Source organism: Saimiri boliviensis, chromosome X (assembly GCF_048565385.1).
Source record: "Saimiri boliviensis isolate mSaiBol1 chromosome X, mSaiBol1.pri, whole genome shotgun sequence".
NCBI lineage: Eukaryota > Metazoa > Chordata > Mammalia > Primates > Cebidae > Saimiri > Saimiri boliviensis.
The window spans coordinates 106,920,487-106,932,789 of NC_133470.1; the positions used below are offsets into that span (position 1 = coordinate 106,920,487).

The 12,303-nt window shown below is 55.8% G+C and overlaps 1 protein-coding gene across 7 annotated transcripts in view; it reads right to left on the reverse strand.

Annotated features, from left to right (window-relative positions):
• BCORL1 (BCL6 corepressor like 1) overlaps window positions 1–6,345 on the reverse strand; it is a 76,449-nt gene extending 70,104 nt beyond the window's left edge. For 2 of the 7 annotated variants that reach the window (XM_039464120.2, XM_039464117.2), the window contains exons 1-2: window positions 5,519–5,666; window positions 4,884–4,963 (exon numbers count right to left, since the gene is read on the reverse strand). The gene's annotated coding sequence lies outside the window, so the exon portion shown is untranslated. The other 5 variants (XM_074392149.1, XM_074392147.1, XM_074392148.1 and 2 more) reach the window with 5 other exon arrangements.
• Window positions 6,346–12,303: the final 5,958 nt, after the last annotated feature.

The window sequence follows — 12,303 nt, forward strand, 5'->3', positions numbered from 1 at the left end:
TAGAAACGGGGTTTCGCCATGTTGGCCAGGTTGGTCTTAAACTCCTGACCTCAAGTGATCCGCCTGCCTCGGCCTCCCAAACTGCTGGAATTACAGGTATAAGCCACTACACCTGGCCCATTTTTTTCTATTTCATGAACTGCATCATAAATAAAGCAGAGCCCTCCGGAGGAACCCCCTTTTCTTCCCAAGAATGTCTATGTCATTGAGAAAGAGATCCTCCCTCTTTCTCTACCCTTTCCTGGCAAATCAAAATAGCCAGACCCACATAAGTGTCCCTGGTGCAGCCATCATGTCTTATGGAACTCCCTCCACTCTGCCGGACGCAGACTCCAGCAGCAGAGCTTGCCAGGGCCTTAGCTTTTCTTTGCCCTACGCCAACAATTTGATTTGCTGTCCCTTCCTTATTGGTCTATCCTAAAAAAAACAAACAAACAAACAACAACAAAAAAAACTAGTTCTCTTGAACTCAGATATCAGTGTCCCCTCTCCTTCCTCCATCAATGACTTACAGCCAGGACAAAAAGAAACCGGGCCGGGTGGATCACTGAGGTCAGGAGTTCAAGACCACCTGGCCAACATTGGGAAACTCTGTCTCTAGTAAAAATACAAAAAATTAGCCAGGTGTGGTAGCGGTGGCCTGTAGTTCCAGCTACTCTGGAGAGTAAAGCAGGAGAATCGCTTGAACCCAGGAGGCGGAGGTTGCAGTGAGCTGAGATTGTGCCACTCTGCACTCCAGCCCAGGCAACAGAGTGAGACTCCATCTCAAAAAAAGAAAAGAAAAGAAACCTGCCCGTGCTGCAAAGCTGGTATCAGGATCAGCCCTCTTAAGGTCAATTTAGTCAGGGTCTGTGCCCCAAGGCCTGTGCCTTTCATCCCTCACATCTGCCCCAAGGGCAATTGCCTAAGTTGCCCTGTCAAAAGACGTCTGCCTAACAACATCCTCATGACTTAGTCAAGATGGCCACGTCCCTAAACTCCACTATCAACCTTCAGATTCTCTTGACTCACCAAGCACCTTGCTCCTCCCAGCTCACTCAGTCTTTACTACTAACTTTTCACCTCCCTTGAAATTGTACAGGCTCCTCCCCACCCTTTTGCTTCTATTTGGAGCCCCGGGATGATTCTTAAAATTAGGTTATCCCATTTAATCCCCAATGGAATCCCCCAAATTTCTTTCCTACATACTGTCATCTTTAGTACCACTGGTGAGATCACCATCCAATTAAAGTGCCCTAAACTCTGCAACAAACATCCTCCACTGTGCCAACTACCATCTCCCCCATAATAAAGCTTCCTCAATTCCAACGTTCAAGGACAAGACATATTAACAGTAAAGTAGATGACCTTTAAAGTCCCTTCCAACCCTGAAATTTTACTATCAACCTAATCCACACCCAACCCCAAATGCATCCACATTTATTTTCCCACGTAACTCAACGGCGTGCTTTTGATAAAGAGCCTTCTAAGTTCAAAGAAGCACAGGGCTAACCACTGTAACGCTAACCTACAACTCATCTCCAGAAGTCTCAGTGAAGATTTCTGCAATTGTACTCCACCTCTGTACCACAGGGACGACCTCCAAACTGCCTTAAGAGTAGCCAAGCTATGGCACAAAGTTACCGGGCCCCCTTCCCACACTCATGTAAAGAGCCTCTAAACCCTAGGCTAGGTGCTTGCTTGCCAAAGGATGCCTGTCCTTACCGTCTACTCAGCAGACACCAAGAATGAGGATCACCCCATCGACAGTTTCCATCAGCCAACACTGAAAATTTCAAAACAATAAAACAAAAACATAGTGCTAGTGCTTCCACTCAGGGAGAGAGAAGGTGCAAGTCGAATAGAAGGGCACCCCCACGGGCCTGTGCTGTTGGCCTCCCGGGTTTGCAGTGTTTCCCTCCCACCTTTCCCCTCGACCACGTCTTTCCCTACAACAGGCTCCCGCACCTCCATAACGCGAAATCCCCAGCCGAGGTGCGGCCGGCTCCTCCCAGCCTTGCCCCGGACGTCCCTCTGGCCCAGCCTTCCTCTCGGCGGGACCCCGGCGAAGAGGGCCCCCTCCACCGTCCAGTTCACCTCCCTATCCCTTCCCCGGCCTCTTAGCTCCCCTGCAGGGCTCTGTCCCGAAGCCGAACCTCGAGGAGCCAAGCCCACGAGGCCCGTCGCGGGACCCACACCCCCCTTCCTTCTCCCAGCACCTCGTCCTCCATGCACCCGGCCCCCGGGGCTCCTCGTCGTCGTCGTCCCGGCTCGTACCGCCCCCCGTCGGGGGCTCCACCCCCCGCCTGCCCCCGCCCCCAAGACGGCCCCCTCCCCACCGCGCGCCGCCTGCGCCCTCTGCCCCGGCACGGGACTCTCTTTGGCCTCGGTTCTCCGCCCAGAAGCGGCGGCGGCGGCGGCGGCGGCAACGGCTGCGGCGGCCCCAGCAGGAGCAGCAGCGGCGGCGGCGGCAGCGGCGGCGGCAGCAGCGCCGCCCCGGCCCCGCCCCGCCGCCCGCCGGAGCCCCACGCCCCGCCCGTCCGCCCCGCCGCCGGACTGCTCCCCCCGAAGCCCACCACTAAGCCCTCCCACTCCCCGGCCGCGATCCGCTCGAATCCAGCTCCGCTGGGCCTGCTGTCCGTTCCTCACGCCCCTTAGAACCCAGGGTGGGGGAACCCTGGGGTTCGCGGCCATCCCTCTCCCTCCTTCTCCAAGGGCCGGGGGATTGCCCCTGATCCCGAAACCCGGCCCCGTAACCGGAGCCTCCCTCCTTCCAGCCCTCGGCTTCGCTCGCCGACCCCTTGCCTCCAGGCCTGGCGCGAAGCGGGTGGAGGGCTTGCACGCCGGATCTCCCCCCTGGCTTGCTGGGGCTAGTGTGAATTGCCCCCATCTCATCTTCCTTCAATTTAAGCCCCCTCCCCGCCGCGCCCGGCCCGGCGGCCCCCGCCCCTAGAGCGAGGGCAGCGGAGCCAGGGCGCTCCGAAGTCATCCCCCGCCTTTTTTCCAGGGACTCGGATAATTGCCCCTGCCCCCATCACAGCACTCCCACTCCCGAACCCAGGCCCCGCCGCCACCTAGGGGTACCCCTTACCCTATGGTTCCCGCACCCCAGCGCCGGGAAGAAAGCAGCCCTGAAGAGCACCCGTCTTACCACCCCTCTGAGGTTGGAGGATATTTTCTCCTGGTCTCTTCAAGACTTCATCACGGACACCCCCCCCAAAAAAAAACAAGCCTTTTCTCGCCCTGCCCTGCTAGCCAGCCTCCCTTCGCGAAGATCGTCGGATCCTTGGATCCGGGGTCGGGGTCAGGTAGTTAACAAGACCATAGCCTCCACCTCCCTTTCCGAGGAGTGGGGTAATTCCTATGGTTCCCCCCCCCCCAGGATCAACCGACCCCTGTTTCCATGGAGACCCCCGCCCAGCCGGGAAGAAGACTCTCTCGGATCGTGGCGAACAAGACTCACCTGGCTAAGAGGGAAGGGGGTCTCGAGGAGGGGGTAGGGCAAGGCAGGGGATGGGGTACTAAGGTGGGAAGTGGAGGGGAGCTGTCCCGAAGGGAGGGGCGAAGACAGAGCAAGCTCCAGGGAGCGCTACGTCCGGGGACACGAAGAGGACGGCGCCCCCGGGGGGCAAGCCGAGCGGCCGCAGGGAGAAGAAGGGACAGGGTTGGAGAAAGGCTTAAGATAGAAAGAAGCGGGTGGGGGGATACGAAAAAGCCGGGGAGTCAAAAGGGGTGGAGGGGTTGGGGGAGAGAGAAAAAAGACGCACCTGTTCCCGGGTCGGCTCCGCGGGGAGGCTCAGGCCGCCACCCGGGCTCCCTCTTACTCCCTCTTAACCGCCACCCGCCTAATACTGCCCAGATCTGATGCCCCCCTCCGCTCCTTATCACCACCGACCTCCTTCTCCTCTCTCTCGGCGGCGGCGGCGGTCGGACTCTAGGAACTGAGAGGAAGAAGGGAGGGCTCAGCAAAGCGGAGGAGAGACAGAGCCACACACTGGCAGCAGCCGCGGCGAGCGAAAGAGTGAGGGGGAGAGCGGTGTGTGTGTGTGTCTGTGTGCGAGCGAAGCCTGGTGGAGTGGGTGCCGGTCGCAGGGCTCGACGGGAAGTGGAGTCCGGCTGGGTCCGCAGGCGGCGCCAACCCCCGCGCCATCGGACTACAACTCCCAGAATGCCGCCTACGCGGGTTGGGGGGAACGGGGAGGAGGAGGCGAAGGGAGGGAGCCAGCAAGAGAGGGAGGGACGAAAGCAGGGAGCAAGCGGCGGCGAAGGGGGCAGAGCCAAGCAGCCCCGGTGACACTGGGAGGGGAGGAGAGGAGGAGGGGATCGCTCAGAAGACCGAGCGGATTCTGGAGAGGGAGGCAGCAGTGGCTGCAGCAAGCCGGGCAAAAAGCTAGACTCCCGGGAGAGGCGGAGGCGCTCAATCTGCGGGGCTGCAGGAGCCCCACGCCCCCCCCCCCCACCTCGACGTCCGTCAAAAGGGGAGGTTGAGGAAGGGAGAGGGTCAGTGAGTCGGGGCCAAGGGGTTCTCTCTGTTTCTTCCAAGGCTCTCCACCTTATGCCCGGACCTGACTTTCTCAGGCCACTGGTGCGGATTCAGTGTGCAAATGTGGAGACCCCAGATCTCCTCTGCCCAGCAGCACAGAACAGACGCATTCAGTCCCCTTCTCCCAGGGGCCTGAGGGAGGCTCCCCTTGCAGGCAGGGCGTGACTCCCCCTTCTTCCCGCCCCCCCTACCGTCGTCGCCACCCCCCCATCTCCCTCCCCGGAACCCCTCCCCTGAAGCCGGGGCTCGCCTCTCTCTCTCCCCGCCAAGACACGGAGTCCCTCTGGGGACGACTACCCAGCCCCCTCCCTTATACTGGGCCCTACCCACCAGTATCCCCTTCTTAGCGTTGCCCCCTCACCGAAGTAATGGTGGGGGCGACCTGAGTTGGACTGGTGTCTACTTTCCCTCCGAGGCTAGCCGTCCTTCACCAAGCCGACCCTGTGTAGAAATAGAGAAGCACATTAATACTCCCGTCCCCCCTCCCCCCTAGGTTTGGATACCCGTGGAAGTGGCTCACAAGAAAGAGGGGTTGGTAGTGGAAGTGAGCTGGGGGTGAATCCCAGTCTTCAAACCTCATCCCTGCCGTGGAAATCCAGGTATTCGTCCTTTTGCTTAAAAGCCATTAAATCGCTCGGGTCTGTGTGTGGGGGGTAAATTAAGCCCCAATGTCCACGCGACTTGAAGCGACGCTACCTTGTAGGAATGAGCTACGAACCAGGTTGCCGCCGCGAGAAGGAAAGTATACCCCCCGTCGCTGTCTACCCCCCAAAACACATACCCCTAGGAAAGTCAGATGGCTGAAGAAGGGGGAAGACGATAGGAGTGCTGGAGAGTAAAAAGATCGTGGCAGGGAGAGTCTGCGCCCCCCCCCCCACGAGAACAGAATCCAGATGCTAAGAGGTGGGTGGGGGTGCGGCAAATCGTAGACAGTGTCTTTCCTCGCTTTTCCCGGAATCGTCGCCCGATCACCATCTAACACTCGGAGTTGCTTACCACTCAGTCCCCTAGCCCCATTTGTGCGCGTGAGGCGGCCGGAGCCCGGGAAGCCCGGGCACAAACTCCGCGGAAGCTGGCCTTCGCTGCCGCCGCGCTGCCGCGGGCCTCCCTCCCTCCGCTCGTGGCCCCGCCGATCTACCTTCGCCCCCGGCCGAGCCAGACCCCGCTCACAACTCCACGCCCCTACTCCACCCCCCGCTCTCCCTCCCCTGGCCCTCTCCCTGCGGGTCCGGCCCAGCCCCTAGCGCCGCCCCGCCCTACCGCTTGGTCCAGCGCCCAGCAAGTGCCCCGAACTCGCCCCCCGCCCCCACGCCCAGGCCAGTCCGGCCAGGCCTGGTTTCCCCCTCCCGCCGCGCCCCGCCCCCGAATCCACGTCCTACTTCGCCACCCAACTCGGCCCGGTCCCGGTTCGGCCCGCGCCCACGCCACCGGAGTCCCCAATTCGGTCCGGTGTACGGCCACCTACCCCGCCCTTGCCTGGGTGCCGGCCTGGCCCGCTGCCTGCGCCCGCCGAGCCGGCCCAAACGCGCGGTCCGGGTCCAGGTCCAGGTGCCGGCCTCGGTCCCGGCAGTGTTGCCGCGACTCGCCACGAGGGCTCGTTCCACGCAAGATCGGAACCCACGCAGGGTGGGGGCCGCGGGAAGCAAGTTTCTTTATCCTCCCCCCGCCCCCGCCGCAGGGCCGCACCATTCCCCCACCACCCCCGCCTCACGGCGCCCCCTTTACCTGGGCAGAGCCCCCTGCCACTGTTGCAACTTTGCTCTTCTCCAAGCCGCGGGGGAAGCGGGCGAAGCAGGAGGAGGGAGGTGGCAGGGGGGTGCTGGGATCAGGCCGCTGGGCTCCGGGAGGACACGTGGGGGAGGAGGGGAAGAAGGAGGAGGAAGGGGGGGCGGGCCTGCAGTTCTCGGGGCTCCCCCTGCCAGCCCCGGGGAAGCCGGAACCTCGCCGGGCAGCCGCAGACCCCGCACTGGCCACGGGGGAAGAACGGAGCCACCTTCCCTGGCCAGCCCCCGGCTCCAGGAAGGGGGGTCGAACAACGCGCCGTTCGAGTCGGAGAGCGAGCGTTTTCGCTCGTGCTCTGTGTGACTCTCTTCCCCGCTGTTTAGCCTCAGTGTATGCTGGGGGGGCGCGAAGGGTCTTGCGTGCGGTGGCCTGACGCCCCGCCCCTCCCCCGGCCCCCTACTTCCCCACCCTGGGCGACCTCAGTGCGTGGTTCTGGCGCTCAGGCTCCGAGGCCGCCCGCAGGAGCAGCCCCAGCCCCGGCGACGAAGCGGGACAGGTGCTGGGGAAAGGAAAATGCCGGGGCTCGCCGCCTCGCCTCTCGTCTCCCGGGCGGCCCACCCTTGGTGACAACCTCCCCAGCTGCAACCCCCCTGGGCCACCCTCAGTAGGCAGCCCCCACCTGGGCGTGGAGGCATCTGGGGATGGAGGGAGCGAGAGACCCAAGGGAGGAAGAAGGAGGAAGGGGATGAAAGGTCTGTGTAAAGTGGGAAGCCTGCAGGATTCCGAGCCAAAAGCCCAGCTCTAGAGGACTCGGCTTCTGCCAGCTTTCCTTGGGCTCCTCAGTCACCCATCCGAGCCCCCTTGACCTTTACCCTTTACCCTAACGACTCCCTGCCTGGCCAAAGGAATAAACCCTCGTGTGTGTTTACATCCCAGGCCATCCCTGGGACTGAAGGGCTGAGAAGCTTGCGGTCCACAGTCGAACTCTGATGACTTTACATTGACTCCGAAGAGAGCAGCCAGCAGCTTGCGAAGGAGCTGAAGCTGCCGGCCGATTTGCTTTCAATCTTAGGGTGTTTCTTAGCAGCTCTAGCCCTGAGCCCGTGATAGGGACTTCAAAGGCATTGCCTCAGCCTAGAGGGTATTAGGGGAGGTGCCCATCAGTTCCTGGAGGATTCAGTGCTTTGTAAACGGAATTTGAAATGAATAGCAGGAATTTGAAAAAAGTCTTTATGTGCAGATATATTAATATTATTTATTATATATTTGTCCATGCTGAGGAAGTCAGAGGGGTCATCTGGACTAGAAGGAAGCCCTGCTGGATTAATGTCTTCCTCCTCCTCTTCCCCACCCCACCCCCCTTCTCCTAGGCCCAGAGGTTCCATCTCTCAGCTTCGATGTGTCTTCTCTCCTTTAGAAATACTTTGGAGATGGCAGTTGAGACTTGCCTGGTATGTCTCCCTCACCTGGCGTGAGGGATGTGAGTGAGCATTGGAGCAAGTTATCTAAGGCTGCAGTGGCTTTGCTGTGGCCTGAGGCCTGGTGTTCTAGGACCCCTCTTGCTTGTCCTCACCATCCTCAAAACCTATTGCCAGCAACGTGGACGTGATGCTGGCCATTTTATTTTGCTTTGGGAACCTCTCCTCAAGATGTTCTACTTGGCCACTATTAACCTTTTGTGCACCTCATTCCCACTCCCTGCACACTGCATACACACACACACACACACACACACACACACACCCCTACCTTAAAAAATATTTAGCCTAAGTTGCATCAAGGGGAAAGTGAAGATCTGGAAATGATCTGTGTAAGCCAATCAATATATGAACTCAAAATCGTCTCCATGGGGCCTGATGATACAGACCCCACCAATTCTGCTTTGATTTAGGAAGAGTTTACTGTCATCGCTGATTTTAATTAACCCAGAAATTACTAACTCTCCACTTCTTGAAAGCCCTTAGGGTGTTAGGGCTACTTTCCTCCTTGGTTTGAGGCCGAAACAGATCCTGAACACCTCCATTCGCACTAGTCTGTGTCTCACCATTTGGCTGCCTCATTTGTCTGGTGAAACTAAGGTTGGGGCAAGATGATTATTTCCTGGCTGAAGCTCTCACTCCTCTGAGCCCTTTCCTGTTGGGGGCCAGGCTTCCTGCCCTACAGGAGATGATGGGAAACCAAGGAGCAGGGTGGGGAGAGCTGTGGGAAACCCTGCAAAGAATGTAGATATTAATGATTATTTTATTTGAGGTTAGAACCACAACATAACCATAATAATAATACCTACCTTTGTATAGCATCAGAATGTTTACAAAGCTGTTTCAGTTGTGTTATTTCATGTGTTTCTCACTATAACTCTCCATATTGTAATTGAGGAAACTGAGTCTATGAGCATCTATGAGTGGCTTGCTCAAGGTCACATGGCTAGTGAGTTCCTGAGCCCAGACTCAACCCCAGTAGTCCTAACTCTACATCCCGGGTTTTTTTCGGTATGGTATAGCTCCTCCATATCATGCCAAAATAGTTTTTATTCAGGCAACCTCCACCTCCTGGGTTCAAGCAATTCTCCTGTCTCAGCCTCCCGAGTAGCTGTGACTACAGGCGCACCACCACGCCCAGTTAATTTTTGTATTTTTAGTAGAGATGGAGTTTTACCATGTTGGCCAGGATAGTCTCGATCTCTTGACCCTGTGATCTGCCTGCCTCAGCCTCCCAAAGTGCTGGGATTACAGGCGTGAGCCACCACGTCTGGCCTGTTTTTCTTAATTATTTCTCTCATCAGTAACGTCTACTGACCCAGGCCTGGACTCTCAGAGAGGCAGCTTGGTGTAATGGAAAGACGGTTGTTTGGGAAAATTCTAAGAACAGGTCCTAGTCCTGCCTTATCCATAGCTAGCAATGGAACCTCAAGCAATCCCTGACATTTGACTGAGTAGTGCCAGCCTGATGCCAGGTACTGTATTTTGGGTCTTCTCTTTACCTCTTAAATATGGATATCAATGTACCTGCCCTACCTCCCTCATAAAAACATCCCGAGAGCAATGAGGTATTGATGGGAAAGTGTTTTTTGTTTTTGTTTTTGTTTTGTTTTGTTTTTTAAAGATGGGGTTTCACCATGATGGCCAGGCTGGTCTTGAACTCCTGACCTCAGGTGATCCACCCACCTCGGCCTCCCAAAGTGCTAGGATTACAGGCGTGAGCCACCATGCCTGGCTGGGAAAGTTGTTTTATATACCCTAAACTACTGGATTCATGCTGGAGCTTTTGGGTTTTTGTTGTTGTTGTTGTTCTTGTTCTTGTTCTTGTTGTTTTGAGACAAGGTCTCACTCTGTTGCCCAGGCTGGAGTACAGTGGTGCAATCATGGCTCACTGCAACTTCAAACGCCTAGGCTCAAGCGATCCTCCTGCCTCAGCCTCCCAAGTAGCTGTGACTACAGCATGCACCACCACGCCCAGCTAATTTTTTTTTACTTTTAGCAGAGACGAGGTCTTGCTATGTTTCCCAGGCTGGTCTTGAACTGCTGAACTGAAGTGATCTTCCAGCCTCAGGCTCCCAAAGTGCTGGGATTACAGGTGCGAGCCACTGCACCTGACCATGTAGGAGTTACTATCAGTGTCAGCATCACCAGCCTCCCTAGGTGTAGCACAGAGACCTAAGGGTGGTACAGGTCTGGGCCCTGCCCTCCTGAAACTTACTAGACAATGCAGGACATGGCGGTGGGGGGGGGGGTCCCAGTGTAATTTAGGACCCAAACCAACCTCTAACCCAGTCCACAGGTAATTAGTTTAATTATCTGCTTTGTTCTGTAATCAGAGGCCTTGTCTCACTGGTAAAACAGCCCAGCCCTATGACAAAAATCCCAGTGGTTTAGATCTTTAGAGTTATCAGAATGAAGCAAATTTGAAGCTTCTAGTTGTCCCTTTGTTCCCTGCACCTCGATCAATTGAAGGTGAACTTAATTTTGGAACTTAGGATCTCAGGATTGTCAAAGGGCTCATTCTAAGTCATCTGCCTTGAAAGGAAACGGGGTAGGTGGGGGGTGGTGGCAGGGGAGAGACAGAAAGAGCTGTGCAAGCTACAGAAGAGTCACCATGTGTTACACCTGAGGTCTATAGTGTATCATTTTATGTTAAAGGGCAAGCAGGGTTGGGGAGGAGTCCATGCCCCTATTTGCTATTGGTAAATTACAAGCCTTTGTTGTAAGCAGGGTCCCTACAGTAGATACATTCCAGCAGCCTACAGAGTACTGGAGACTAAGTACTTTCTGGCTCCCGGAGAACAAATGGCCCGGCCTCTGCCCTCTTAGAGCCCCAGGTGTGGATAGGGAGACAGCATGTCTCTGTAAACAACCAACAACCTTTTTGGATTTTACAGCCAAAGGAGTGAAAATGAGGAAAGGGGCTCAAATCGACCCAGAGGCCTCACCAGGTCAAGCCCTTCAGCTTGCTGACCACTCCCCTCTTCCTTGAGGCTCCTAGGCTCTAAACAAAGTTCTTTTAATTTTTTGTTTTAACATTAGAGGCAGGGTTGGAGAGTGGTCTTGCTATGTTGCCCAGGCTGGTCTGGACCTCCTGGGCTCAAGTGATACTCCAGCCTTGGCCTCCCAAGGTGTTGAGATTATAGGTGTGTGAGCCACTGCACTCAGCGAACCACGTTCTTAATCAAACGTGCAGTACTAAAGGTGGAAGGGACTCTAAGAAATCTACCCTTCTGCAAAACTGGGTATGGTTGGCCACTGCCAACAAAATCAAGTCCATGAACCTTCACCTAGCCTTCAGGGCCCTTCCTGTTCTAGTTCTAGCCTCCTTTCCTTCCATGTCACTCATAAAACCCTCTTTTCTGATCCAACTAGCCCCCTCGGCATTCCTTGGATAAGACATACACTTTGTCAGCTCTGCTTCCTCAGCTTAAAAAAAAAAAAAAAAAAAAAAAACTTTAAAAAATTGTAGAGATGAGTTCTTGAGTTCTTGCTGTGTTGCCCAGGCTGGTCTTGAACTCCTAGCCTCAAGGAATCCTTCCCTCTTCGCCTCCCAAAGTGCTGGGATTACAGGTGTGAGCCACCATACTGGCCTCCCACAGACTTTTTTTTTTTTTTTTTAAGATGGAGTTTTGCTCTTGCCACCCAGGCTGAAGTGCAATGGCACAATCTTGGCTCACCGCAACCTCCTTCTCCCAGGTTCAAGCAATTCTCCTGCCTCAGCCTCCCGAGTAGCTGGGATTACAGGCATGCACCACCATGCCCAGCTAATTTTTATACTTTTAATAGAAACAGGATTTCACCGTGTTGGCCAGGCTGATCTCCAACTCCTGACTTCAGGTGATCCACCTGCCTTGGCCTCCCAAAGTGCTGGGATTACAGGTGTGAGCCATTGCACCTGACTCCTCCCACAGCTTTTTATATGTCCTTCTCAGCTTATTGAAATCTCACTCAACCGTTACACAGCTCTTGAGGCCAGGCATGGTGGCTCGTACCTGTAATCCCAGCACTTTGGGAGGCCAAGGTGGGTGAATCTCTTGAAGTCTGGAGTTCGAGACCAACCTAGGCAACATGGCAAAACCCCGTCTCTACTTAAAATACAAAAATTAGCCAGGTGTGGTGGTGCGTGCCTGTAATTCCAGCTACTTGGGAGGCTGAGGCAGGAGAATCGCTTGAACCTGGGAGCAGAGGTTGCAATGAGCTGAGATCACAGCACTGCACTCCAGCCTGGGCAACAAAGTGAGACTCTGTCTCAAACAACAAACAAACAAACAAAAGACCACTCTCTCATGCCCCTTTTCCTGACGCCCACACCCTCCCTAAGGAAGCTGACCGCTCCTCTAGGGTACGCCTACAGTTTTTAGCTTGTCCCTTTAGTTAGTTTTGTCCCTAAAGGGACAAGCTACACTCTATAGATAGAGCTACACTCTATCTATCTCTCCGACTAGATTGTAAGTTCCTTGGATGAAAGGACTCAGTATTTCTCATCTGTGTATTACAGCCTCCTTCGTCTCCCCGCAAGACCTCCCACCTTGGCACAGAGTAGGCACTTGTTTTACAGCGGAGAAACTGAGGCCCAGA